Below are 5,978 nucleotides of genomic sequence, written 5' to 3'. Positions count from 1 at the left end.
TTTTAGGGAATCCAAATAATCTCAGTCAGACTTTTGAAGTTTTGACTGAGAGATCAAGCTAACAGATATCATTTGGAATTTTTTTTTATGTTAAACAGTACAAGTTCATTTACAAGCGACAATGAGCTTACCCTTAAGTAAACACAGATGCCAATTAGAGGGGAAAACTAAAAGTCAATAAGGCAATGAAACTTGGCTAAAACAACAGCAACTAATGAGCAATGTAGAATCTAGACCGCTATTATGCATAATCAATCTGATTTGCAGCAGCTAAGCTGAGACTCTGCCGAGGCATGGTGAGCTTCATACAGTTGCTGTCTTCAGATAATTTAGACAAAGGGAGTTAAATATTTTAGGGGTTTGGTCCAGGTTTGTATTAGTTTCAAGTCAGAGAGTGATTTCGATCTTTTGATCTCTCTATCAAGTGTGTGATAATTCAACACATCATGGACTTCAAGTTCAAGGGCTGCAAGAAAAACATAGCAACCTGTGTTTTATAGGCCAAAGGAAGGGAGCTGCCAGGCCATTGGCACAGCTAGGGCAAGCAGAGCAGGTTTGTCTTGCCCCTGTGCTACCTATGCTGCACTGTGGAAGCCAATGAGAAGATCCAGAATTTCTGCAGTGATCTTCCCCCTCGGTCAGGGTCTTCTGTCTTCAGAACTCGCCATAGATGGATTTAATAGCACGGTCTAAAATAGATGAATTGCAGCAGGTGCACATACTTATAGGGCCACTTTCAAAGATTCTTTCTGCAGGCTACATTTTTCAATGTATATTTTGTCAGTGCTTTTGGTATTCATGTTTATCTTTAGCTACATGCAGTTAAGATGGAAATAGAAAATGGTGTAACACCTGATCTCATTAGTCTAGAATTTCAGTAAGACAAACCTTTAGCTAAAATTGCAGGACATCCTAGTAGGAGGAATCAATTGTCTATTTAGCCAATCAGGGCAAGGTGAAAGTTCCTTCTCTAGGCTTAGCATTTCTAAGGGATCAAACTACTAGTAGGAAATATGACATTGTAACAGCCATAGGGATACTTATATCTAACAATATCGAAAGCATTCAATTTGGTTCTTGTACTCCAACAGAATTTGTCAGTCAGTCTTACATTGAATTTGTGAAAAAAATTATCTGCAAGAATGACAGATTTGTGACATGTCCGAAAATAAATTATCTTACAAAAGAAAGACAACAGAAGAAGTCACAGTTAGTGGAGATCTAAATAAAAATTTGACATTTGCTAATGATTCTGGGATCTCAGAGGACCTGATGGACATGAAAGGAAAAACTAAGTTGTTCAAGTCATCTGTTGAATGTGGGGAAAATATTTACCCTTAAAAATTTGTAATTGGCAAGGTGGCCTTTAAAATGTCCTTAATGAGCAAGAGCTTCTGTTGTAGCACAGGAATATATAAAATGAGTTAAAAGTGGAGGGCTTATGAGCAGTCACAAATATTTAGACGAGGAAGTTGTTGAAGAAGCAGTTGATCAGGACAGTTGCAGGGTAGATTTGTCTATTGTTCTTATTGTACAAGGAATCAATTACAAATTAATAAGGCAGGTCTGAGGCGGTTATTTTGGAGGAAAATGCCCCTCTAATGAGGACATTGGAAAATGATTGGAGGCAAGCTCTTGTGAAGTGTATGGCTTAGGTAAAGGCTACATTGGTGTGATCTTCAACTAGATAGTGGTGCCAGGGCAGCTTTACAAGCTGGGATGTGGAACACAGCTGGTGTGCTGGTGCATGTACAACCGTTGCAATCATAGTTCAATGTCAAGATGATGCAGGTGCATTGGTTCATACATGTGTGGGGGAGTGAAAATGTTTGTGAATGGTTGATGAATCAAGTCTGAGAAAAAGTTTCCTAGAGAACTGATGGATACAGCAGCTGGTTAACTGTGTATTTTGGTGGATGTTAGCTTTTTTATATGGACTTCAACAAACATGTTTATATGTTTTGTAGGTACAAAATGACATGTGAAGATGAATGAAGATGAAAGCAAGAGACCAAAGAAGATGAGTGCAAAGGACTGAAAATAAAGACAGGGCACAGAAGATGAAGATGGAAATGGGACAAATTCAAAGGAAAGCTGAAGAATACTTGTTGAAATGACAAATATTCATTAAGGGAGTATGAAGGAATAACTCCTTGTGATGTTTATATCTAAATATTATGATCAATTTGTAATTAGGTAGACCAATTCTAGGAGTCTACATAAGAATTAAAGATCAGAGGAAAAGAGGGATGTTGAGAGATTCATGGAAAGATTTAAAGAGTTATGTGGAGGTAGTTATGGAAATGGTTTGAACTAATTATCTAATTAAGATATGGCTGTTATGATTACCTATTATTATATAAAGGGACCATTTGTACAATAGAAACACACATTCAGGAATGATATTATGAATATAATTTCCCCTTTGGAGGAATTCTGGAGCATATACTTCTGGTGCCCCTTGCTTCGTATTTGTGTGTGTTTGCTGATGCATATATGAGTGCCATCACAATAGCACTATGCAAAAGAAATATCCTTTGTGGATAGAACTTTCCATCATTAATGATTTACGTAGGGGGTTGGATGGAACATACTGTCAAAACTGTGGGCAAAATCTTGGTGTTATAGTCAACAAAAGTTGGAGCAAACAAGGTGCATGCTAGAGTTTGTATCGAGCTTGACATGTCAAATCCTCTTCTTCCTTGTATCATTTTAAAATGGAAATTGAAGCCTCATGTTGCAGTGCACTACTTGAATTGTTTTGAATTATGCTTGAAATGCAGATCAAAAGAGCACTAAATTAAACACTACCATCTTATTAACAACCAAGTTCAATACGTCCACAAGGGCCTCCATTAAAACAGGAAAATCCAACGAGGAATGAAAACATGAAGCTTACAGGGACCAAAAGGGAACATGAATGGCAAGTGAACAGTGAAAAGAAATGTAGGAACAATCCAAAAAAAGTGCTGTACAACGCTGAAATTAACTCCCCATTATTTCACTATAAGGACATTCTTTACTGCAGAAAGAAACGACTCTCTTAGCACCAAGCCCTACCACCATGAAGGGATATTGAATAAGGATCTAAGAGTGATGATTATAATTCTCTTCATCCTATATGGGTAGATGATGAAAACTTCGGGATGTGGATGCAATGCATATCCCAAGGCACACTTATAATCTTCTGTAGTTCCTTTGCACACTGCATTCATGGACCTAAAAAACAAATATCTTAAACACAAAATTTAAATCGTTTTCTTGGGAAGTGAGAGGTGCTTGGCACAATAGAAAGAAATACTTAGTAGGCAAGGGAGCATTTACTCGGTAAGTTTCTTAGAATGGTGAAGCAAACGTGATGATGTTGTAGGAAGTTGGAACTTATGGTTGTAAGATCAAATCATTTATGGAATTTGTTTGTAAGTTTTGGCCTACTATTCAGGAGGGAAAGGGAGTGTTGTGTTGAAAGTTTCCTTGGGAGTGTTGTGTTGAAAGTTTCCTTGTAGATGGCTCAGGAGTGAATTCAAACAACATATATGCATGGGTCACCTTTTTAATCAATCGGGTAGTTTTCTCTACTTACTGTAAGCTCCTGATGATTAAAGAGGGGAGCTTCTTTTTCATAAATCGTTGGCCTTTTGGCTCCCTACTGATTGGGCTATTAAGAGATTTTAATATGATAGAGTCGAATGGTGACAAAGAGGGTGTGTGCTTGGTTTGATCATGAATGATGAGCAAGAAGTATGGGAGGGATGTAAAAGCTTGCTCCAAATAGAGGATTTGAAGTTCAGGCAAAAAGCTAGAATGTCTGCATGGTTCAATCTTGGTCTCGCGATAGAAATGATTAGGATCATATCCAAGCCAAGCTAGATAGGGTATTTGGTTATACTGCCACATTTCACTTCTATAGCAGCATTGCAATGGTGATATATGTCAAAGATTTAAAAGATGTATGTTCTAATGCCACCTGGTCTGATTGGGTTCAAAGCATTGGCTATAATACCATAACTAAACCTTCGAGGTCACGCTTAGACCTGTCAGTGTCTAACACTAATGGCTGAGTTGTGTCATTTGCAATCGTCTTGATGTATACTGCTTCGAATTCCTCAGGTGGTCAATCTTTGACTTCTGTCGGTTCGAATGTAAATTTGGATCGAGCTATACTCATTTCTTAGCTTCAGCATGGCTTGTCAAAGTTTTTAATGGCAATGCTACTGTTCGAACTTGGTTCTAGCTGACTTATCAAATTGGATCAACAACAATTCAAGAATTGAATATATTCATTCAACATAGAATGTCAATTATCAATTTGCAAACAATATACCCGAAGACATAGAAATCTTGCAAGGACTGCAATGAACAGTATATTATTGCTCAGCCTCTCGGGCTCATTGGAATCTATATTAATGAGTACATGGTCCGATTTCAACCATTCAAGTATTTGTTTCTTGATAAAGTAAGTTAATTTTTTTATTAGTGTTTCAAGGAAACAATCCCACAGGGAAAGCCAACGATGCTTCTCTACAATCGTGGATGGCCTCTGTAGTAAATATGTCAGTGTAGAGTGGTATGCTCCCTCTCTGTGACCTAGCAGCAGACTTTTATTTTTACCTCCCCTACTACTGAACCCGTCAACCTTTATCAAAGGAATTGGACCTGGGTTTGTAATAGGACAACATGGTATTCAAACCGACCAGGCAAACTCTAGGGCTATTTTGTGATAAACTTATGCACAGACTATAAACTCAATTTATTGAATTGGAAAATTTGAGCATTGTACTTGTCCCTGGACAATGGACTTGCACCAAATTGCTTCGATTTTTCCTTGAGAATTGTGGTTTTGTAAGAAGCCGATGACCATTTTTTCCATATATTGCTTATTTATTGTTCACTTGCTTCGGATTTTCGACTTGGCCGACGTTTAAAATCAACTTCGAGTGTTTATATTTCATCATTTTGGGCCAATCCTCCTTAATGCTGAATATAAAGCCGTCGTATCTGACTCAGCGCTTGAACATTACAAAGCCTTGAAGATTAGACAAATTTGACTTAACATTGTTTTTTGGACGTTTTGAATGCCGACGGATTTGATTGAATCCTAATTCAGGAAACAGATGAAACCCACCCTTTGACTATGATGGCCGTTATCATTATTCTTCTGGCTGAGTTTGGTGTGGGACAGGGGACATTCATATTGCCCCTCTTCTTGTCGTCTATTTTGGCATGAATCTGGGGAAATCTGGTTGTGACAATCATTGCAACCAAAATTTGCAGTCTCATGCTCTTTAATTGGCAATCTTAGAGTATAATGGGGTCTTTGAATCGACCTAGATTGTTGGAATTGCAGTTTGAACGATAAATTTTGTGATTTCAGCAATCCAATGTTTGCCAAATTCTGGAGATCGTTGAAAACAGAGCGAGTGATATAAGTGCCACTTATAGTATGCTGTATAAGTTAAGTGATGATTTGGGAGAATTGTGTTTATCCATTTCATGGATCTGGTGAGCTTTTGAAATAAACTGTGAGTTCAGCTTTGTGATTTCAGCAATCCCAGGTTTGCCAAATTCTGGAGATCGTTGAAAACAGAGTGATATAAGTGCCACTTATAGTATGCTGTTGATTTTCACCAAGTTGTTTTGAAACTGAGTCAAGTAATGATTTGGGAATTGTGTTGATCCATTTCATGGATCTGGTGAGCTTTTGAAATAAACTGTGAGTTGCTAGAGTCTGTCTTTTTTTTAATATATAATATATTGGTTTCCTCTTGCCAGGATGTGTAGATTTTGCATTTCACAGACACCATTAGCATTATCTAATTTGGTTATTTTTGGTTCAGTGGCAAGTGGGGGATATTTATTTTGGCAAATTTGCTCTCATGCATCCATAAGCGTGAGCATAGACACTCGCATTTCACTTGGTAAGACTTGAACCTTGCTGAGAGTCATCTGAACTATCTGTGGTCACGAACTCAAGTTAT

Source organism: Pinus tabuliformis, chromosome 3_2 (assembly GCF_031772625.1).
Source record: "Pinus tabuliformis cultivar Carrire ecotype Pingquan chromosome 3_2, CPIR1, whole genome shotgun sequence".
Lineage (NCBI taxonomy): Eukaryota > Viridiplantae > Streptophyta > Pinopsida > Pinales > Pinaceae > Pinus > Pinus tabuliformis.
The sequence above is the reverse complement of the archived record's forward strand: the minus strand, read 5'-3'. Positions refer to the sequence as shown.